The sequence below is a fragment of the Apodemus sylvaticus genome, chromosome 16 (genome assembly GCF_947179515.1).
Source record: "Apodemus sylvaticus chromosome 16, mApoSyl1.1, whole genome shotgun sequence".
Lineage (NCBI taxonomy): Eukaryota > Metazoa > Chordata > Mammalia > Rodentia > Muridae > Apodemus > Apodemus sylvaticus.
The window spans coordinates 22,150,116-22,174,902 of NC_067487.1; the positions used below are offsets into that span (position 1 = coordinate 22,150,116).

Genomic DNA, 24,787 nt, shown 5'->3' on the forward strand with positions numbered 1-24,787 from the left:
GACAGGTAAATTGTAGCAAGCGTTTTGTGTAGGTTTCTCTTGTTATCTAGAAGAAATCAGCACAAAGAAAGGTTTGCCCCTAGTCTGAAAGTTACACTGTCCTCGTCGTATGGAAACTTAAAGGAGGTATAGAGCAAAGATAAATATAGAAACTATAACTGGAGTACAGAACCATGCTACTTATACCACTTTACATGTGAAAAGAAAAGAAAGATTGAGCTATATGTTTATGTAGACTTCAGAAAATGGAAAAATCTGCCATGCTTGTGGATTGGCAGGATTAATATAGTTAAAATGGCCATCTTGCCAAAAGCAATATACAGATTCAACGCAATACCCATTAAAATACCAGCTCAGTTCTTCATAGAGTTAAAAAGAGCAATTCTCAAATTTATCTGGAATAAAAAAAAAAACAAGGATTGTTAAAACTATTCTCAACAACAAAAGAAATTCTGGGGGAATCAGTATCCCTGACTTCAAGAAATACTACAGAGCAATAGTGTTAAAAAACTGCATGGTATTGGTACAGTGACAGGCAGGCAGATCAATGGAATAGGATTGATCAGAAATGAACCCACACAACTATGGCCACTTGATTTTTGACAAAGGGGTTGAAAACATCCAGTGGAAAAAAGATAGACTTTTCAACAAATGGTGCTGGTTCAACTGGATGTCAGCATGCAGAAGAATGCGAATTGATCCATCCTTATCTCCTTGTACTAAGCTCAACTCCAAATGGATCAAGGACCTCCACATAAAACCAGACACACTGAAGCTAATAGAAAAGAAACTGGGGAAGACCCTTGAGGACATCGGTACAGGGGGAAAGTTCCTGAACAGAACACCAATAGCTTATGCTCTAAGATCAAGAACTGACAAATGGAACCTCATAAAATTACAAAGTTTCTGTAAGGCAAAGGACACCATCAAAAGGACAAATTGCAACCAACAAATTGGGAAAAGATCTTCACCAACCCTACATCCGACAGAGGGCTAATATCCAATATATACAAAGAACTCAAGAAATTAGACCCCAGAAAACCAAATAACCCTATTAAAAATCGAGTATAGAGCTAAACAAAGAATTTTCACCTGAAGAACTTCAGATGCCTGAGAAGCATCACAAAAAATGCTCAACATCATTAGCCATTAGGGAAATGCAAATCAAAACAACCCTGAGATTTCACCTACACCAGTCAGAATGGCAAAGATTAAAAACTCAGGAGACTGGATGTGTTGGCAAGGATGTGAAGAAAGAGGAACACTCCTCCACTGCTGGTGGGAATGCAAATTGGTACAACCACTCTGGAAATCAGTCTGGTGATTCCTCAGAAAACTGGGCAGGTAACAGGCAGCAGAACACACCTCAATTGTCATTACAAATTATCAAATTATACACAAGTGAGCAAGAGAAATCACAGAAGAACAATCAAAGGGACAGGAAGGCAGATCCAGGACATTATCTCCTCTCCACTAAAGTCTTGTTGAAATAAGGTGATTACTGTCGTGAATAAACAACTCAAGGTTGAGAGACTAGATGACATAATGACAATTGAGTTAGATTCCCAGTACCCATGAAAGTTTGGTTACAAAAGTGTTCATTTGTAAACTTGTGCTTGGGAGCAGAGGCAGGAGAAACCCTGGACCATACTGTCTAGCCCATGTCTTTCAAACTTTTAGTTTCATGTCTCAGATACTAACTACTTCATAAAAGAAAAATAAGTAAGCAGTTAGTACATTATGGAGTTCAGTGAACTAACAATGGCTTCTGGGTCCCATATGAACTTGGGAATGCATGAATAGTCTTTAGGCAAAGAGATGCATGTGTGCATGCACACACATAAGCATGTGCACACACACATATATATGCACACACACACACATACACAAACATGACAAAATGTTTTAATAAAACCTTGATGGTTTCTGTCACTCTATTTCACACACATTCACTTACATAATATACTTAAAAACAGGTATATATTTGTATGTATATAAATATAAAATAAATTTATACATCCTTGCAAACACCCATAACTATAAATATATATTTTATATCAGCATTCTCCTATTAATCTTCTTGTAGCAAATGTGGCATGAATGTTGATGATGAGTGAAAAGTTAAGCTTATGTAATGCTAGCTGTAAAGGATGTGTTGCTGTAAGCAAAGGTTGGGACTTGGAAGCAAAGTATCCAATTAGGTCCTGTGACAAAAATCTCTTCAGTACAAGTCCCTACTGTTCACCTGAAATGACATTCTGCCTACAGAATATTATGAGGATAATTATACATCTCTCAATGTTATGAATAATTTATAGTTTTATGTTAAGTCAAAAGTTAAAAAGCACCAAAATGTTCCATGGAAATAGTTTAAAAACATGGGAGTTTGTTCCACATAAATCTTTCACAAATTTGGTTGATTTGCTTTTCAAGGGAAAATTAAGCCCTAGCCCGTCATTAAGATACTGGAGTTTCCTGGAAGGATACTTCAACTTATAAAACTTTCATTGATTTTACTTTTTTATGTGTAATTACATACATATTCATATATTTCAATTCACGTTCTTTATTCTGTGTCTAAAATGCAATTTTAAAGGGGTGTTTTCTAAGTTAAAGCCAACTGTGAAAATGGATAAAATATAACATTTCATATAATAGATAAATGTCTTCACCTCATCATCTCTCCATGCAACCTCTTAATTTAGCCCTGTATTCTCTAAACAAAGCCTATTGCATAAATATTGTCAGAGAATTACATAAATGTCTTTCCTGTCTGATTACTAAAAATAATAAGATGATTATAAATAATTTTCAAATATAAAATTTCACTTAAAACCATATAGATATTCAATATATACTTGCCTTAGGAATGAAGACCAAATTTGTAATGGAAAACAGTTCTTCATATTTATACATAAAATATTTGGTGTGTGACACTTCGAAAGCCTGCATGTTGACTGACATAAGAAAAGCAATGGGGAGAATACAAAGAAATAATTATGGTACTAAAATGTTTCTTCATCTTTCTGCAGAGCATTTGCACTGATCCTGGCAATGAAGGATTGGGCAATGAAGAAATCAAGGAGACAGGCAAAGCTGACACAGGGGAAGATACTAAAGTACACATACCACTTTCTTCTATTTCCTTTCACTGCTTTATTGAACACACAATATAACATACAGTTTTAAAGCTATGTGGGCTTTTAAAAGGCATTAAGAAGCCTGGTGGTATAAAGATGGAAACACAGGTAACAGCCAATGACTCTATGTACTTGATGTTCCACTTTCTGTGCATGAAGTTGGCAGGAAATATGTCGCTTCACTTGCCTACCTCTATTAATATTGTTACAGAAATAAATTTCCATTTTTCTCAATTTTAAGAAAACTAAAAATGTGATTAATGTTGATATATCACTTGAATAATCTTGTTTTTCTGTGTTTGGATATTGTTTACAGTTTGCCTTGAAGCTTGAGTATTAATATAACATTATTTTGAGTCATTTTTTAATCACTGCAGTAGATTGAACCCCTAACCTTTAAAATACACGTTTCTGTATTTTCAAATAAAATTTTAGATTTGAAAACAATGCCTTTATAAAGCAAATTAAGTCCTGAACATGGGGCTAATGAAAGAATCAAGCTATATTCAGGAACTGGAGACAAAATGGGTCTACATTGTAATGTATGTATATGTAAATATACATATATTACATGCATATATATATATATGCATATATATGTGTATGTGTCTATACATACACACATATACATCATTCAGAGAGATGTAGAGGAGGCATGAAGGAGAGAGACAGAAATTGAGGAAAATAAAGATTATATGTGAATTCTAATTAAATATGAACAGATTAGCATTAACAGAGGAAAAATGAAAAGTAGCTATACAAAATACAGCTAACACAGAACTCATCTGCCTTCAAACCAATGAGTGTTGGCCTAGGAACTCATTCTGTTTCCTTCTTGTCTTTGACTTTAGAGCCTAAAAAACTTCAGAGCAACTTTCTATTTTGCAATCTAACACCAAACTTACCTATAGATCTATCAATGAAGCCAACAGGTACCTATATACATAGTGAAGATGACATGAAACCAGACTTATGTTTTATATTTGCAGTAGATTCTCCATTTTATATTTTGTTACATCATATTCAATTTATACCCTAGTGGGAGTTTACTTTTGGCTGCATTATTATTATTATTACTACTACTACTACTACTATTATTATTATTACTATAATTATTATTATTACTACTACTACTATAATAATAATAATAATTATTATTACTATAATTATTATTATTACTACTACTACTATAATAATAATAATAATTATTATTATTATTATTATCATTACTGTTTTTACAGTCCAGTCTTTACTCCCCTCCACATTGGTCCTCCCACAGTTCCTTATCCCTTTCCTTCTATCCCTGTCTCCAAGAGGATGCCCCCATCCTGCCAGGCTTCTATACTCCCTAGGGCCTCAAGTCTCTCAAGGATTAAGCTAGTTTTCCCCCTCTGAGGCTAGATCAGGCAGTTCTCTGCTGTCTATGTGTCAAGAGCCTCAGACCAGCTCTTGTAAGCTGCCTGGTTATTGGCTCAGTATCAGAGAGATCTTAGAGGTCTGGGTTAGTTGAGACTGCTGGTCTTCTGATGGGGAAGCCCTCCTCCTCAGCTTCTTCCAGCCTTTCCCTAACTCAACCACAGGGGTTCACAGGACTTCAGTCCAATGGTTGGATATAAGTATCTGCATCTGTCTCAGTCAACTGCTTACTGGGCCTCTCAGAAGACAGCCCTTGGAACCTCCCGTTGAGATAGATTTCAATTTGGACTGATCAGTTTCTTCTCCATTTTTGTCCCTGCAGTTCTTTTTAGAACTAAAAGAGCTAGGAGTTTTGTCTATATGGTAGATTGTATTCATGTATTTACCTATGTTGAGCCAACCCTCCTTCTCTGAAACCTACTTGATCATATTGTAGGACTTTTTCCTGATATACATTGTTGAATACACTTTGCAAGTATTTCATTCACATTTCCAGTTTGTGGCAAACCTATGCTGAATGAACCCTATTTTGTCATGTTGTCAGCTAGCAGTAAATACCTTCACATACTGAGCAATATCTAAGACCCAATGATTTTTGAGTTGAATGGCTCAAGGTCATAATACTTGGCTTATTTGTAGACTGCCAATACTTTCACAATTTTCATATTATCTGAACATATCATGCAGTGAATTATAATGATATTTATGTTAATACTTTTCATAAGATTTGTTATTTTCATGGATGCAATCTCAATTAACTTCTTCTGTAGCGATAAAGCTTAAATGAGTTCTATTTAAGAAGAAGACCTCAAAAAAAATGGAAAAAGCTCCCATGTTCATGGATCGGCAGGATTAATATAGTTAACATGGCCATTTGACCAAAAGCAACACACAGATTCAATGCAATACCAATCAAAATCCCAACTCAATTCTTCATAGAGTTAGAAATAGCAATTCTCAAATTCATCTGGAGTAACAAAAAACTCAGGATAGCTAAAACTATTCTCAGCAACAAAAGAAATTCTGGGGGAATCAGTATCCCGGACCTAAAGCAATATTACCGAGCAATAGTGTTAAAAACTGCATGGTATTGGTACAGTGACAGGCAGGCAGATCAATGGAACAGGATTGAAGATCCAGAAATGAACCCACACACCTATGGCCACTTGATCCTCGACAAAGGGGCTGAAAACATCCAATGGAAAAAAGATAGCCTTTTCAACAAATGGTGCTGGTAAAACTGGAGGTCAGCATGCAGAAGAATGCGAATTGATCCATTCTTGTCTCCTTGTACTAAGCTCAAATCCAAATGGATCAAGGACCTCCACATAAAGCCAGACACTCTGAAGCTAATAGAAAAGAAAGTGGGGAAGATGTTTGAGGACATCGGTACAGGGGGAAATTTCCTGAACGGAACACCAATAGCTTATGCTCTAAGATCAAGAATTGACAAATGGGACCTCATAAAATTACAAAGTTTCTGTAAAGCAAAGACACCATCAGACAAAAGGACAAATCGGCAACCAACAAATTGGGAAAAGATCTTCACCAACCCTACATCAGATAGAGGGCTAATATCCAATATATACAAAGAACTCAAGAAGTTAGACCCCAGAAAACCAAATAACCCTATTTAAAAATGGGGTACAGAGTTAAACAAAGAATTCTCACCTGAAGAACTTCGGATGGCAGAGAAACATCTTAAAAAATGCTCAACTTCACTAGTCATCAGGGAAATGCAAATCAAAATAACCCTGAGGTTTCACCTTACATCAGTCAGAATGGTTAAGATTAAAAACTCAGGAGACAGCAGGTGTTGGCAAGGATGTGGAGAAAGAGGAACACTCCTCCACTGCTGGTGGGGTTACAAATTGGTACAACCACTCTGGAAATCAATCCGCTGGTTCCTCAGGGAACTGGGCATGTCACTTCTGAAACATCCTGCTATACCACTCCTAGGCATATACCCAGAGGATTCCCCAGCATGTAATAAGAACATATGCTCCACTATGTTCATAGCAGACCTATTTATAATAGGCAGAAGCTGGAAAGAACCCAAGTATCCCTCAACAGAAGAATAGATGCAAAAAATGTGGTATGTATACACAATGGAGTACTATTCAGCCATTAGAAACAATGAATTCATGAAATTCTTAGGCAAATGGATGGAGCTGGAGAACATCATACTAAGTGAGGTAAACCAGTCTCTAAAGATCAATCATGGTATGCACTCACTAATAAGTGGATATTAGCCTGGAAAACTGGAATACCCAAAACATAATCCACACATCAAATGAGGTACAAGAAGAATGGAGGAGTGGTCCCTGGTTCTGGAAAGACTCGGTGTAGCAGTATAAGGCAAAACCAGAATGGGGAAGTGGGAAGGGGTGGGTGGGAGAACAGGAGGAGGCAAAGGGGCTTATGTGACTTTTGGGGAGTGGGGGGACCAGAAAAGGCGAAATCATTTGAAATGTAATTAAAAAATATATCAAATAAAAAAAAAGAATAAAAAAAGAAAGAAAAAAATGAGTTCTATTTAATTGATTGGAATTCCTTTATTTATTGCTTTTGTTATTTGACACATTGATACATTCATATAATATATTATGATTAGTCCCCTCTTCCTAAAACTCTCTTATTATTTCCTCATTTATACCAAGACACTCCCATTATGAGTCTCTTTCCTAGGAAAAGGACCTTGGTTTTATTTGTAATCATTTTACTTTTCCTGAACATCTGTGTGATAATTTGTTTTGAATTATCCATTCCAGCTTGAAGAAGTCAACAGTAGGGTCGTGTATGAAGATAGTATTTCCTTCTGCCCTGAATCTATTGACATTAAATAGTTCAGTAGTCAGAGGTAGCGTTACCTGAGTCTCCAGCATCTATGTATAAAAGTGGATGGAACCATAGATGTATAAGGAACTTGCATTTTATCTCCACATTTACAGCCCAAAAAAAGGCAAATTGTATTGTTCCACATAGTTCATCCCTCGTGGGAGTGCCTGTACTATCAGCAGAGAGTGCTAATTTGCTTTATTTTGATGCATCTGATGGGAGGCAGCTAGTCTTCCTGGTCTTTCTGGATCTTACCCATACATCTTCCTTCTACTTGAAATCAGTGTCTAAAGGGAGAAGAAATAGAAATATGCTGAGTCAAAGACACTTTCCTCACTTAACTTGACAAACCCTTGAGCTAAAGTGGTAGAATGTAATCCTAAATCTTCAGTGAAAAGAACTACTCCAGGGACTTTCAATGCAAGTGTGAACTCTTGAATTTAAAGGAGACTCCATGAATACACAGAATTCCAAAGGGAAAAATAAAATAGTTTACATCCTATTACACATTCAAAGAATGTGTAAATCCAGGAACTGCTTTGTGCATATTAAATGTTTGCATTTTGTGCATCCTTTGCAAGTTACTCTATTCTATAAGAATAGTTTTGCTTAAATATTTATTGCACATTCAACATATTTTAGCTAATACTATTTGTAGCAGCAGTTCAGCGATGATAAATTGTGATCATTAAGTAACTATAATGTTAACAGTAGGTACAAAAAACATCATATATTTTTAATAAACAACTTGGGAAATGGACATGTAAATTTTCCATGACTGCCACAGAAAAAAACTTATCTGAAAATGTCTAAAGTAGCTTAGGAAACTCAAAATCTGAAAACATAAATGTTATAATTTTAATTATGTATTTTCACTTATTTAATTTAATTCATAAGAATCTTTTCACTTACTTTTCTCCTGATTAGGGAGGTTCTTACAATTAATTTATCAAATGTATTTAACATCAAGTCCTGTTTAAATCCTGGCATAGTTTAATTTTAGGCATTAGATTTGTGATAATAGATCTAATGTAAATATACTGCAGGGAAATAACATATTAAACAGACTTATAAATTTAGCCATGCCCTTTTTTTCTAGAAATTTATACGCTCTGGGATGATTATTTTCTAATCAATTGTTACAAGTTATACATCATCTTAAATCTAGAGCACGAGTATCTGTGCATGTTTAGAGAATTCCATGGAATACTCTACAGAAAACATTCTTAGCCTATGAGGAAGACAGGAGCAAGAGCTCACAGTGGGGCCTTCCTTAATGAAGGGCTTCATTTGCAAGAAATTAAACTGAAAATTTACTGAAATAATTATTTTTATTTTTTGAAATTACTATGTCCATTTAATAATGGGTAGACAAAATATTAGGTTTTATGATGGCATTTTAAACTTACTTTATCGTTTGCCAGCACTCTGCTTCCTTTTCCTACTTTGTCTTCTTGCCCTTCATAAATATACGATCACTTAGTTTTGCCTCTTTCTTAAAGTCCTTATTAACAAAAGAGCAGAATTTGTTTGTTTGTTTGTTTTGCTTTGCAGTCATGAAGAGATAGCCACTCCATTTTGCCTTTAAATATTGTAGTTGGATGAAGGTTTCTGCCTTAGAAGTTTATATACTATGCAGACTTTTAATATCAGGCTCTGAAAAAAATGTAGTATAAGCTGCTTAAGCTTCTTACTTTTATCCTTTCACTTGAATAATTAGTAATTTTACCTAAACTCATCCACCTCTTTGAATAACTTTAAAGGTACTCTGGTGCTTTAGAGTTATGTAGTTTTCTTAAAATTTACAGAAAAAAATATGCAGGAGACTAACCTTGTCTGGTGCTACTGCTTCAACAGTTACTTGAAGTTTACTAAAGACATAAAGGAAAATTCTGATAAATAGAGATTTACTAAAAATAGGGTTTTGTGAACTTAGCTCTTTTCACATTAAGCGATAAGTGTTAGTGAAAATAAATTGTCCTTAAAATTAGCATATACTGCAGTGAAATATGAAGAAATGTGAAAGGACATATATTACTTAGATCATTAGCATGCTGTTAATCCTTAGAAGTGAATGCTGATTTTACAATAAATACATTCATTTAACACATTATTGTCTCTACATAGATTGAAGTGTACTATTTAATTCAATGATTTGTTTATCAAAGACTATATAAATTTCCAAAATGTCTTCACTGTATGTTCTTACAGACATTAAATGACACCTTTTCCTGGAAGCAAAGTCTTTGCCACAAATGGACCTAAATAGAAGGTCCTAAAGGTGCTGTTAAAATAACTCTCAAACATGTTTTAAAACTGATTATAAAGTACAAGTTAATGTGTAGGAAAATAAGAAGGAATCCTATGCAACAGAGCAGATCCTTTGCAAACTCTGTGTAATATGTCCTGTACCAATATTAACACTGTATTATGGAGTGTCTGGGTTGTAGTAAATATTGATGTCAAAATGAGCCAGAGCAGACCCACTTAGAATAATTTACCACCTCAATGGCACACTTATCCTTTGAAAGAATAATTTTACACACACACACACACACATATAAAAACATGAGACAATTTTAAATATTACCTCTCTATAATGATTAAATTTTTATCTCCTTGAAGTTTTACACAAACTCTTTTGGGTATATTGCAAATACGATATCCACTTAAATAAGCAATGAATAAATGATGTCTGCAAAGAGATTAATTCTCACATCTCCAAGTTTGAACAGGAAGGTTACCCAGGTAGAATTTTAACTCAAGATGTCATTTGTCATTATTTGTAGTTTTATTCAAAACTGTGCTTCCCCTACCCTTCCATTAGTCTTTATGCTAAAGAAATAAGGTAGCTCTCAGGACTAAGAATTGGACAATGAACTTTGAAACATCCTTTTAGGACATACACATCAATCCTTATCAGAAGCCACAAGCATCCTAAGCAGATTTGCTTTCCTATAACTACTAGCACATATCAGGTCAAGAGCACATTCTGGGGTACAGAGTAAGTTCCAGTTTAACTATTATCTTTTTGTTGTCTAGAACTACTTACATGGCAAACTGGAGAAACTTTGTCAAACTGAACTCTGAGAGTAATGGAGTTCCAAGGGTCCTAGATTCCCTGACTAAGTCTTGCATCACTGGGAAAGCAGAACTGCTAGGGCAAGTCTTCAGGCTCAGAGAATTTTCTTCTGATACCGCTGAAGCTGTGGAGTGGAATCCTTTATATCCGGATACAGTTAACAAAGAGTACACCATGGCAATGCAGAATTAAAGAAATCAAACTACTTTCTGGGGGTTGACCATATGAAAAGCTGAAATCCACACTCTTAAAATGTGAACATTTTATTTATGGTTGAGCGAGCCCAGAGTTTATGTATTGAACATAAATATTAAATATTAAATGATGACAACAGCACAGTTCTTAGTAAAATAAGGGAACACTTCATATATTGCAAATAAAGGCAAAAGAAATGATCATGGCAGTCATTGATGTCCAACAAACATTTAGTGGATCTGAATAGTATAAGGTAATAAGGTAAAGGAAAATGCATTATAGGATTTGAGCCTTCTCGATTTTGGCCAACATTTTACCTTTGCTTAAGATTTGTTGACTCCACCACAGGGTCAAATGGTTGAATTTGTGTCAGCCCAAAGAGTAAAAAGATACATCAAATAAATGAGGCAGAAAGAAAATGTTCAAACGAGTTTCCAACACTCCTTCCATGTGAAATGCTGAATTCTACAAATTACAAGACACAAATCACTTAAATTTGCTGAAAGGAGAGAAGTAGACACTCAGGAATTTACACACTCAGGCTAGACATAATACATTAGTAAGATTCAAGATTAAAAAAAAATAAAACATGCATTAGTTAAAAGTTTGGTTAAGTAGCCAATATCCTCAGAATTCTTTTTCTTTTTTCTTTTTGAGATTATAATACAATTATCATTTCTCCCTTTCATTTCTCTCTCCAAACCCTCTCTTAAATCTTTTCTTACTTTCTCAAATTCATCATTATTTTTGGAAAAATGTTAGCGTGTGTGTGTGTTTGTGTGTGTGTGTGTTTGTGTGTGTGTGTGTGTGTGTGTATTCCTAAAATATCATCTATTTAGTCCATATGATATTGCTTATATGAATGTTGGCATGGCTAAATATTTTTTGCTGGTCAACAAAGTGGTTTGCAATTCAGAATTATTTTTGGCTTTGATATTAATAACTACATCTAGATAGATTACATAACTTGTGTCCCCAATTGTAAAACTGTATTTTTGGCCTATTTCTGAAGTGTCAAAAGAGAGAATTGTGTGGTGTATAGGAGGGTTTAGGTGCAGGAAGGAGAAATGGGTGAATGAGGCAATCATAGTCTAAACAAATGTTTAATCATTTATTCACCACTCATAATCTCATGCATGTGACTCTAGAGGTCAGTAGGAAAAGACACAATAATAAATAATAACTGCAAAAGCATTCTCTGACAATGTTATAAAAAATTTAATAAATACATTTTTTGTATTGTGTACATTGACTTGCAAAACATTCCTAATTAGATTTTCTTTATGTGCCTCACAAACTGATGATTTGAATGTAGAAATTACCATGTATCACTTTACATTTGATATACTTTTTATTATGAGGTAGTGACTAAATAATTTCCACGGGTTGACTTTGCACTCATCTAGCATGCCATGCAGGTTACTGGACAAAGGTAAATGGACAATGGATAAAGGTAAAAATATTTGCTAATTAAAGTAAATAAAGTAAAGAGGCTGTCTGTCTTCTTGAGTTGTTTGTATATATTGGATATTAGCCCTCTATCAGATGTAGGGTTGGTGAAGATCTTTTCCCAGTTTCTTGGTTGCCATTTTGTCCTTTGGACAGTGTCTATCACCTTACAGAAACTTTGTAATGTTATGAGGTCCCATTTGTCAATTCTTGATCTTAGAGCATAAGCTATTGGTGTTCTGTTCAGGAACTTTTCTCCTGTGCCCATGACTTCAAGGGTTTTTCCCAGTTTCTTTTCTATTCGTTTCAGTGTGTCTGGTTTTACAGGGAGTTCCTTGATCCACTTGGAGTTGAGTTTAGTACAAGGAGATACAAATGGATCAATTCACATTCTTCTGCAGGCTGACCTCCAGTTGAACGAGCACCATTTGTTGAAAAGGCTATCTTTTTTCCACTGGAGGTTTTCCGCTCCTTTGTCGAAGATCAAGTGACCATAGGTGCGTGGATTCATTTCTGGATCTTCAGTTCTATTCCATTGGTCCACTTGTCTGTCACTGTGCCAATAGTATGCAGTTTTTAACACTATTGCTCTGTAGTATTGCTTGAAGTCTGGGATACTGATTCCCCCAGAAGTTCTTTTACTGTTGAGAATAGTTTTAGCTATCCTGGGTTTTTTGTTATTCCAGAAGAATTTGAGAATTGCTTTTTCTAGGAAGGCCACTGATTTGCTTGAGTTGATTTTATAACCTGCCACTTTGCTGAAGTTGTTTATCAGCTGTAGGAGTTCTCTAGTGGAGTTTTTTGGGTCACTTAGGTAGACTATAATGTCATCTGCAAATAATGATAGTTTGACTTCTACCTTTCCAATTTGTATCCCTTTGACCTCCTTATGTTGTTGAATTGCCCGAGCTAGTACATAAAGTACAATATTAAAAAGATAAGGAGAAAGGGGGCAGCCCTGTCTAGTCCCTGATTATAGTGGGATTGCTTCAAGTTTCTCTCCATTTAATTTGATGCTGGCTACCGGTTTGCTGTATATTGCTTTTACTATGTTTAGGTATGGAACTTGAATTCCTGTTCTTTCCAAGACTTTAAGCATGAAAGGATGCTCTGTGAAGAACTGAGTTGGGATTTTTGATGGGGATTGTGTTGAATCTGTATACTGCTTTTGGCAAAATGGCCATTTTTAACTGTATTAATCCTGCCATTCCAAGAACATGGAAGATTTTTCCATTTTCTGGGTTCTTCTTCAATTTCCTTCTTCAGAAACCTGAAGTTCTTGTTGTATAGATCTTTCATAAACCCCAGGGAACCAAATAACCCTATTAAAAATGGAGTACAGATCTAAACAAAGAATTTTCACCTGAAGAAATTCGGATGGCCGAGAAGCACCTTAAGAAATGCTCAAAATCATTAGTCATTAGGGAAATACAAATCAAAACAACCCTGAGATTTCACCTCACAGCAGTCAGAATGGCTAAGGTTAAAAACTCAGGAGACAGCAGGTGTTGGCTAGGATGTGGAGAAAGAGGAACACTCCTCCACTGCTGGTGGGGTTGCAAGATGGTGCAACCACTTTGGAAATCAGCTGGCGGTTCCTCAGAAATCTGGGCATGACACTTCCGGAGGACCCTGCTATACCACTCCTGGGCATATACCCAGAGGATTTCCCAGCATGCAATAAGGAAACATGCTCCACTATGTTCATAGCAGCCCTATTTGTAGTAGCCAGAAGCTGGAAAGAACCCAGGTGTCCCTCAACAGAGGAATGGATACAAAAAATGTGGTATATTTACATAATGGAGTACTATCCAGCCATTAGAAACAATGAATTCATGAAATTTTTAGGCAAATGGTTGGAACTAGAAAATATCATCCTAAATGAGGTAACCCAATCACAAAGGAATACTCATGGAAAGCAATCACTGATAAGTGAATATTAATTAGCCCAGAAGCTCTGAATATCCAAGACGCAGTTAGCATAACAAAGGAGAGGGTCCTGATCCAGGAAAGGCTTGATCCAGCATTGTAGGGGAGTACCAGGACAGAGAAAAAGGAGGGAGGTGATTGGAGAATGGGTGGAGAGAAGGAGGCTTATGGGGCATATGGGGAGGGGAAACTGGGAAAGGGGAAATCATTTGGAATGTAAACAAAGAATATAGAAAATTTTAAAAAAAGAAAATAGTTTGTCTGTCAGTGTGGACACACATGAAAAATAATCTAATATGAGCTGAACAATTGTAAATATTACTGATGAGACCTTTATTTTGTTTATCATTTAATATATTAAAAAATTTGATGGTTTCACAGCTTCATTGTTTTAAAACTGACATACATAATTTGATATAAATATGTTAATCATTTCACAAGTAATAAAATGTTACTCAATTTGTATTCATTAAGAAGGATTGTAATTAATAAACACCTTGAACAAATTATTTATCTAACTTCCATCATGGTGTGATAATAATGTAGCCAAGATACTAAGATTAAAAATAAATGAGTTGCATTGGCCTGTTCCTAGATGGTTGTAAGTCTGTATTTAAAGTGTTAGATACAGTCAATGCATTTGCAAATTATTTACTAAAAATGTTTTGGTTTATTAAGTGAATGAATTTTGAATAAAATTAAATAACAATAGGTAAGTGAAATATCTATAAAAATGTTGACTAATTACAGTGAATTGTAGACTTTATAAATAAAACATAAGCTTTGGTTTAAGGGAGTAACATAAAAATTGGTCTTACTTGCCACTGGCTTATCTTCTGAGATAATACTGTCCCCAAATTTCATTTCTTCATACTAGTCACAACTTTGCTTAATAGGTTCTTGAAGTAGATTATTTGAAGAGTCCGATATTTTTAACTGTTTGGTAGTATTAAAGAAAATATTCAAAAATATAATGTTTGGTGAATACTTATTATCAATTCAGCTTAAAAACCACAGTATCAGAGACAAAAGTACTCATTTATATGACAATTAATCAAATAGTGGTTTACAATATTGGTATAAAAGTGATGTTCTAGTTGAATTAAGAAATTCAAAACATGAATGTCTCAGTCTAAAATAACTGTCCTATTCCCCTTTGGGGAACCAACCTGTACTCCTTGGAAGAGTATTTGGTAAGAAAACAAATATCAGAATGGGAAAACAACTACAATAACCTTGAGTAAAGGGGACAAGGAAATGGAAATCAAGAGAGAAGAGTGAGGTAAAAATCAAAAAAAAATTTAAATGTGATGTACAAGTAATGAAAGGAGAACTACAAAAATGAAATGTGGGTGGGGGTGGTGGAAGTGCCTTGACTGAAGAAATTCTCACATTGCAAGCATACCAAAGTCCAGATCCTTGCATTCCCACACAAGCTGAACGCAGATTCTTATGACTTTAAACTGAATGCTGCAAGACTGCAACACAGGTATATTCTCAGAATTTATGAGTCATCCAGCCTAGCCTATCAGTGAGGTCCAGGTCCACTATACTGTGTCATAAAACTATAGCAGAGTGATAGAGGAACACCCATACAACACTGAACCCTGTCTTACAGACGTATATGTGTCCCTGTACCTGAACACTCTCGTGGACATATATGAATACAGCACGTATATCATATAATACACTATATGTACACATACATGCACACACACACAATCAAGGGGAAAGGAAAAAAACAAAAATATTAATATGGATGTAAATAAAAGTAGAATTAAAGTTAAGATTTCAATGGGCAATTATCATTTTTAAACCATTATAGATGCCAGTAGCATATATGGAGATAATTTTAGTTAGAAGGTTGTCAAATGGTGAAACCAAAGATATTTGCTAGTTCTCATTGAAAATAGCAGAGAAAATGAAGAATCTTTGGATATTTTTAGTGGGAAAGAGTTTCTACTAGTGTAACAAATATTGATGGACAAAGATGGAGTACATTTGATTTTCATTACATCCAACTTTTTTTTCCTAGAAAACTGGAGTGCAAAATATTTCTCTAAAGCATGAACTGAATAGCTTTGATAATTATTCCCGATGAGTATAAGAGTGTATATATATATATATATATATATATATATATATATATATATATATATATATCACAGGAAGTCTAGATGTATATATTTTTCTAACTTACCTGACAGCATCCTGCCTTATAAACCAATGGATTTATGAAGGACAACATTGTAAAGATTACATTGAACTGTATTCACTTAGCAAAAAGTGTAGAAAGCAGTTATTGTTTCATTGCATTTGCAGTGAATGAAACACTTTAGAATTTTGCTGAAAGCTTTTGTGACATAAGTTTCATGTGTTGTTTTCAGGTGGTATATGGTTTACATGTTTAGTGTCTCTTTCAATGTTTCATTGGCCCTGAAATGTTACATATTTGTATTGCCATTCAGCTATTCAATTAAGAAAGAGTCTGTGGACTCAAATATCCATTTTTAATCTGTGGAAAATATTCAAAATATTTTCCTCTCAGATTTTAAAATGTGCAATACTTTATTGTTATCCTCACCCACTCTGCTTTCCAGTAACATGTCAGATATTTCTTTCCCCTATTTAGCTATATCTTGATTCCCCTGAATAACAAATTTCCCCATAATTTCCTGTGTATTATCCACAACATCTGAAAATGCTGTTGCTCAAATTGCTACTTTTATTTTATTAGTATTTTTATAATTATTTATAAAATAGTTTCAGTTCATTAAAAGTTAACCCTGAAGTAAATTTTTCATTGAATAATTCTACTCCATCTTTTTGGAACATCAGATCCTTAATTAATTTAAATATATGATATGAAGTATAAGAGATAAATAAATACTATAAACAGTTAAATATATATTCTCCAATCAGGATAATTCAAATGTATTATATTTACATTTGAATTTACAATAGTCTCTTTTTAGTATCTAATACTAATCATAGGTAGTTTTTGTGACATAGGAAATAGAATAGATACATATTCCTTGTTGCTGTAGAATCTTCTTACTGTATCCTTTCACATACATTTTTGACTTTCTATAAAGTCAAATCATCTTATTGGAGTAATTTGGGAAGAAAACAAATGTTGTTACAAGTTGAATGTAAAATGCAATTTTCACAAAGTCTAACCCTGTAAAGCAAAGAGAGAATAAATGGCATGCTAGCCATTTTAAAAATAATTTCCCCTCTTCAATTAATCAGACACTCAATTGGCTTGAAAAAATATACATCATCTGAGACAAGCAATCCATCTTTGCTGGCACTGGAGGTAGATGGGCCATTCTTTACCTTATAGTGCTTCAACTATATAAAACTAAAAGCATAAAATGAAATCCTAGCACACAAGGTTAGAGAATAGCAGAGTCAGGTTTTATCTTCTGCAATAATGTTAAGTGGTCAAGGTGAGAAACAAAAGTAATATCCCTGTTTTTGAAATATAAGGGGAAATGTGTGCCAGAGTGTCAGTAATGATGAATATCAGAGAAAATCTCCAAATGCAGACTCTCTCTCTCTCTCTCTCTCTCTCTCTCTCTCTCTCTCTCTCTCTCTCTCTCTCTCTCTCTCTCTGTTCATCTTACTTCACAATGAGGTTTGACTCCAGTATTTCAATAAATGTTATTTGAATAAGAATTTGACAATCAGGCTCTTTTGCTACCACTTATAATAAAACTAATGTTTATTGGGTTTGAGATATTTGTGATTGAGTCATGATTGAAATAAGATTTTGTATGCTTTGCCCTCTTCTCCTCTGTTAAAAAATTATTTATGATTTACTGAACATGAATGAACAGACATTTTTCAACATATTTTATTTGGATAGAACTCCAAAGAGTACATGAATGGTCAGTAAATACTATAATTAAATACTTATCCTGTGCATTCCCTATTACTGCCTCAACCCAGCACATAGTTTAGACAAAGGAAGCAAAGACCTGATTTGTTCTCAGAGATTTAAGCTCTAACTAAAATGAGACCAGAGCTTTGCAAATCCTGAACCAGTGACACAGATATTCTAGCCAGGCATCATCCCCTAAACTTCCCAAAAACACTGCCATCAACTCTGAGCCACGGTCAGCGTGACTAAGCCCATGGAAGCACCCTTCAGCCAATCCACCACCACTAGCTACAGTAGCTATGGTCATTTTGCTGTGCTGTATCAGGAAGGAAGCCTTTCTTTTGGATCACACTCCATAATGGACAAGAAGTACAGGAGCAGGAGCTGGAGGAAGGTGATCAGACTGCTTCCTCAGTCAGGAAGCAGAGGGAGATGAATATTGATGCTCATCCCCCATTTTTACTGCTCAGTGCAGAACTTCTGCTCATGGAAAGGCACCACAGCATTAGGGGTAGGTCTTGCCATGGCAAGGAACCTCAGCTAGCTCTTCATTCAAAGACATGCAGAAGGACCATGTTCATGGTGATTCCAATCCCATCTGCCTGACAGTCCAGACTTACTAACAAAGAAAGTGTGTAAACATAGTTATTTCTTTATTACTTGTGTTTATACAGTCAAACCATTGCTCCCTCCTCTTTCCCCTCTCACACAGTTCCTTATCCCATTCCTCCTCCCTCCTGTCTCTAAGAGGATGTCCCTGCTCCCACCAGGCCTCCCTACTCCTTGGGGCCTCAAGTCTCTTTATAATTGAAATTAAACAAGGAAAGATGATTTAATTTTATAACATGTGTCAAATTTGCAATTTATAATCAAGTTTGTTAATGTTAAGTATGAAATTTAAAATATTACTTATTAATGAAGCACTCTATTGTAATAAATATACACATGGGTAGAAAATGTGTGAAAAATAAGAAATTATAGACATTTAGGGAAAAAATGAGGCCAGAGTTTAGAATGATGTAATTTCCTACAAGTAAAGAATAAAGGGAAACAACTAATACAGTCAATTATGAGAAGATCAGTAAACTTAAAATTTACTGGAAAAACTATTACAATGTGACATGATTTATGGATAATATGAGATTCGTGATGTTAATAACAACTATAAGCTAGAATTCTGTTATATTTAACACTAAAAGCTAACTGTTATATTTAGTACTAAAAACTAAATAAAAAGTTGAATTTATAAAAACTAAATTTATAAAAACACTGAATGAAAAGATGAAATTATAAAACATAGTATCCAGGTATATGCTGTTCAAAACTTACTGAAAGTATTCAATAGCTGTCTATACTTCTATTCTATTAAAACAAGGTGATGAACTGCCACACAGTCATGAGCTATAATCTCCCTGTCATCATGATTGACCCTTCAAGCCATTATTAAAATGAGCCTTTCCACCTTTAAGAAATATTCTATGAAATTTTGTCACAACCCAAACAAAAAACAACTAATGTAAAAAATTCGTATAAAAGCATTCCCTTCTATGAGAGATAGTGCTGTTTAGTTTTATTAAATTTTACAACAGCTGGAGTAATATGTGGAGACAGAGCCTCAGTTGCCATATGGGCAAACCTGTGGTACATTTCTTGATGAATTGTTGATGTGAGAGGACCCTCGTACTTTGGAAAGTACCATCCCTAGGGTTTTGGTACTAGTTGCTATAAAAACACAGCCTGAGCAATTCTTGGGCAACAAGGAACCAGCAGCCCTCCGTAATGGCCCTTGTAGAAGCTCTTACTTCCAGGTTCCTATCCTGATGATCTTTATGTTATTAGCATGTGATGTGGAAGCATACGTCAAGTTAATATTTTTTCCTCAAATTTCCTTTTGGTCATGGTGTTTTATCACAATATAACACATAACTAGGAGAGACCTGATCATATGATGATTATTTGCCATATCTAATTGGACTGTCATTATGTGGACTTGGGATGAAATAGAGAAGGGAATAGCAGGGTAGAAGTTATCTGATCAGGGAAACGGGCAATGGGGTGCTCTTTACAGTCGGGGATGGAAGTAAGTACAGAGGAGGTGGGATAAGGGTAAAGAGGAATAGTAGGATCCAAGTGATGATTGGGAAATGGGGAAATATAGGGCTTCTTAGGGATGAGTGGATGGAGATAATCACAGAAGGAAGGACGTAATAATAGTAAGGATGCCCGACAACTCCACAAAAGTTATCAGGGGCAGTTTTTCATGCTTCTACCTGCTTTTAGGATCCTTCTTGTCCTCCTACTGGGTTGCCTTGCCCAGCCTTAATAGGAGGGAAAATGACTAAACTTATTGCAACTTGATATACAGCATTTGGTTGAAATCCCTGGGAAGACTGCACCTTCCAGAAGGGAAGCAGAGGAGTAAAGGACTGGAGATGGGAGGTATGGGGAAGAAAGACATGTGGGGGGAGAGGAAGGAAGGAGAAACTGTGGTTGGGATGTCTGATTACAATGATTCATTAATTAATGTATAATTATATTAGTTAATTAAAATAATTGATCTTAATAAATTATTTAAAATTGATTAAAATATTACTGTAAATTAATTTAAGTATTACATGATTATTTACTTAACAACAAATATGTATATTGCACATAATCCTACCTATAACAAGACATACATAGTTTTAATGAATTTTTCTCATCTGGGCTGACAATTTTCTGTCCATGAGCTGTAGAACACACAAGAGAAACTCAATACCAGACATGAAAAGTCCTCTATTCAGTTGTTGGCAAGGGCTGTCCAAGAGAGTTCAAAAACATCAAGCCTGTTGCTGACATTGGCTGACCTCAAAAAGTGGAGGTAAGTCACTATTTCAGTAAACACCATACACTTCAGAAACAGGGCCCAGGGATGACTAAGATGAGATCGACATGAATGTATCCTCCATAAGGACGAGCTTTCCTGGTGCCAGACAGCAACATGCAAGATTCCAAAGGAGGAAGACAACCAACAGCCCTACCTGGCTATGGTACTTATGAATCACATCAGTGACCACCTTGATGCCATAACCCTAAAAGCACAGTACTGCCATAATATGGCGGCAATAACCAAGAGGTCTCTAATTCAGTTTAAGACCCACATAACAATGGAGAATGCATGCACGACACTGTAAACCTGGCTGCAGTGCTAGTGAAGTCATGGTTATTGGAGGATAATCTATAAGCACTATGTTATTAAACTAACATAGCCTATAACAATAATATATAAATATTTTTCATATAACCAAAATAGTCTTGTTCTTCACCACTCATTAATAAAATTCTCTTTACACCAGATAGAATTCACTTCAGAACACCTCAACCCATCAAAAGTTGAAATTTGCATGAAATAATAATGATTTGAGTGGCCTTGAATAAAAAGAGAGTACAAAATTGTATCAGAGTTTGAATGCTTGGAAGGAAGGGAGGTAGGTTGTAATTAAATTATATCCTCAAAAATGAAAGAAAGAAAGAAAGAAAGAAAGAAAGAAAGAAAGAAAGAAAGAAAGAAAGAAAGAAAGAAAGAAAGAAAGAAAGAAAGAAAGAAAGAAAAGGAAAGGAAAGAAAGAAAGAAAAGGAAAGGAAAGAAGGAAGGAAGGAAGGAAGGAAGGAAAGGAGAGAGGAAGGGAAGAGAGGAAGGAAGGAAAGGAGAGAGGAAGGGAAGAGAGGAAGGGAGGAAGGGAGGAAAAACAGTACGTGGAAGAATTATGGAAGAGGCTGGATCTCTGGATCTCTGGGCTACAAAATCTCAGGAACCCTATACTCAGGATTTGATGGGAGCTTTTTGTGTCAGTTGCAAAAACCAGAAGACTAAGATAAATATAGGCAATGAAGGATAACTTAGGAGATTTCAAAGAGTAGGGAGACTCTGATAGGCAATGAGCTATGTTACATTCTGATAAAATGTGGCTTCATTTTTTCCTGTCTTAAGAGGCTCAGTACAGCAGTATAGGGCAATACCAGAACAGGGAAGTGGAAAGGGGTAGATGGGGAAACGGGGAGGGAAGAGGGCTTATGGGACTTTCGGGGAGTGGGGAGCCAGAAAAGGGGAAATCATTTGAAATGTAAATAAAAATATATTGAATACACACAGACACAGACACACACACACACACACACACACATATATGTATGTATATATAAGAAAGATTAAAAAAAGGAATTTGAGTAAGTCATGGTATGCACTCACTGATAATGGATATTAGCCTAGAAGCTTGGAATACCCAAGACACAATTCACATATCAATTGATGCCCAAGAAGAAGGAAGGAGTGGCCCCTGGTCCTGGAAAGGTTCAGTGCAGCAGTGTAGGACAGAGAAGTGGAAAGGGATGGATTGGGGAACAGGGGGAGAGAAGAGTGCTTATGGGACTTTCAGGGAGGGAGGATCCAGGAAAGGGAAAAATCACTTGGAATGTAAATAAGGAATATATCTAATAATAATAATAATAATTATTATTATTATTATAAACGGTTCTGAGCTTGCAGCTGAAATCCAGGTTCAGACTGAAACTTTGCCTCAGAAGTATTTGCATCCAAAACAGAATTCCAAGTAGCAAGCATCTTTATCTGACAAGATGACTGGGTTGCCCCTAAAGAACATCAAGCAAACCTAGAGTGTGCTGGCAGAACCAGTTCCTGGCATTAAACCAGATGAGAGCAATGTCCATTATTTTCCTGTAGTCATTGACGGGCCCTAGGATTCCCTCTTTGAGGGAGGGACTTTTAAACTTGAACTCTTCCTTCCAGAAGAATACCCAACAGCAGCACCCAAAGTATGTTTCATGACCAGCATTTATTATCCTACTGTAGACAAGTTGGGAAGAATATGTTTAGATATTTTGAATGATAAATGGTCCTCAGCAGTGCAGACCTGCACAGTTCTGCTATCAATCCAGGCTTTGTTAAGTGCTCCTAATCCAGATGATCCATTAGCAAATGATGTAGCCAAGCAATGGAAGACCAACAAAGCCCAAGCCATAAAAAGAGCAAAAGTATGGACTAGGCTGTATGACATGAACAATATTTAAGTCGATCAGTCATCAAGTGTATACCACTTCTGTTCTGACAAGACTTCTTCCCATTTGTTTGCATTTAATGGACAGTCATAGAAACATTACAGAATAAAAGCCCAGGCATCTTCATCTTTGGTGGTTACATAAACATTAGCAAAGCTGTGCTTTGTCCTGATTCAGTGTCGTAAAGCATAAGCAGAGACTAGAAATATCATCCCAGTTGCTGAGAGATGCTGAGAAGCATGTCTGCTTTGACTCCTTTCCCCATCATGGGTAAAGTACAAGGCACTGTGAATGGAGGTACTTGGAAAGCAGTAGTAGGTGGGTTGGTGAGCAAGTGGAGGGAGGATGGGATGGGTTTTTTTTGGGGGGGGAATGAGGAAAGGGGATATAATTTGAAATGTAAATAAAGAAAATATCTAATAAAATAAGGTAGTTGCCAGGAAAAAAACAAAGTAAGTCTGAATTCTAATATAAGAGAGTAGTTTCTTGGTGAAGAACATTTAAAAGCAGTATAGCCTTCAGTTCCTATATAATCCCAACTGTGTTACTGGCTTGTTAACTCAAAGAAAGTTATGATGCTGCAAATCCAGAGCCAATTTATTTTTTGTGACCTTTAGGTCCCATTTTAGTGATCTCTGGCCACTTCTGTGTACAGCCTAATGTGCTAGCGACCATATATAAGTTCTTTTACAATGTATTAGCAGATCAATAGCGCCAAAACAAAACAAGGACTAAAAATACCATGACATATCAGTTGAATACTATATCAGAAATTGCTCTATTTGTCTACCTGATATTTCTAAGAAAGTATTATAGAAGTACCCATTAATTTGTAATTTTCTTTTATTTTGTTACTTTGATAATATCAATATATTGCAATATTGTATTTACTGTATTCTGAATACATATTACTAAGAAAGATATTTATTTGGTTTATGTTATACACAAATACATGCATACACATCAATATATTACTAAATTTATATGGTAGTGGCTTGAATGTTATATTCGTATACTGTCAGACATTGAATACATGACCTTTCCTGGGAAAGTATGTCACTGACTGCAGGCTCTGAGACATCAAAATCATATGCCCATCCGTATTTACTCTCTTCTTCCTGTTTGTAGCTTAAAACATAAGGTCTTGTCATACACTAGGAGAGCCTCCCATGTGATAGCTATATCCAGCTCCAGTCAGCCAGCACTTGTGGGCATCCACAATAGTGTCTGGGTTTTGTACCTGCATATAGGATGGATCCCTGGGTGCCGTAGTCTCTGGATGGTCTTTCCTTCAGACTCTGTTCCAACTTTTGTCTCTGTATCTTCTTCTGTGGGTATTTTTTCCCTTTTCTGCAAAGGACCCAAGGATCCATACTTTGTTCTTCCTCCTTCTTGGGCATCATTTGATATGTGAAATGTGTCTTGGGTATTCTAAGCTTCTGAACTAATATCCACTTATCAGTGAGTGTTCTTATCATGTGTGTTCTTTTGTGATTGGGTTACCTCACTCAGGATGATATTTTCCAGTTCCATCCATTTGTTTAAGAATTTCATTCTCAACCAGTCATTGAACTGAGCACATGGCCTGATATAGCTCTCAACTGAGAGTCTCTGCCAGTGCATGACAAATATAGAGGTGGAAACTCTCTGTCAACCATTGAACTGAGCACAGCGTCCCCAATGGAGAAGCTAGAGAAAGGACCCAAGGAGCTGAAGGGGTTTGCAACCCCATGGGAGGAACAACAATATGACTCACCCAGTACTCTCAGAGCTCCCAGGGACAAAACCATCAACCAA

General features: G+C 35.6%; 1 pseudogene; it reads left to right on the forward strand.

The window, feature by feature from the left end:
- The first annotated feature begins 22,549 nt into the window (after nucleotides 1-22,549).
- On the forward strand, nucleotides 22,550-23,002 carry LOC127666913 (ubiquitin-conjugating enzyme E2 N-like; annotated as a pseudogene).
- The last annotated feature ends 1,785 nt before the right edge of the window (nucleotides 23,003-24,787 follow it).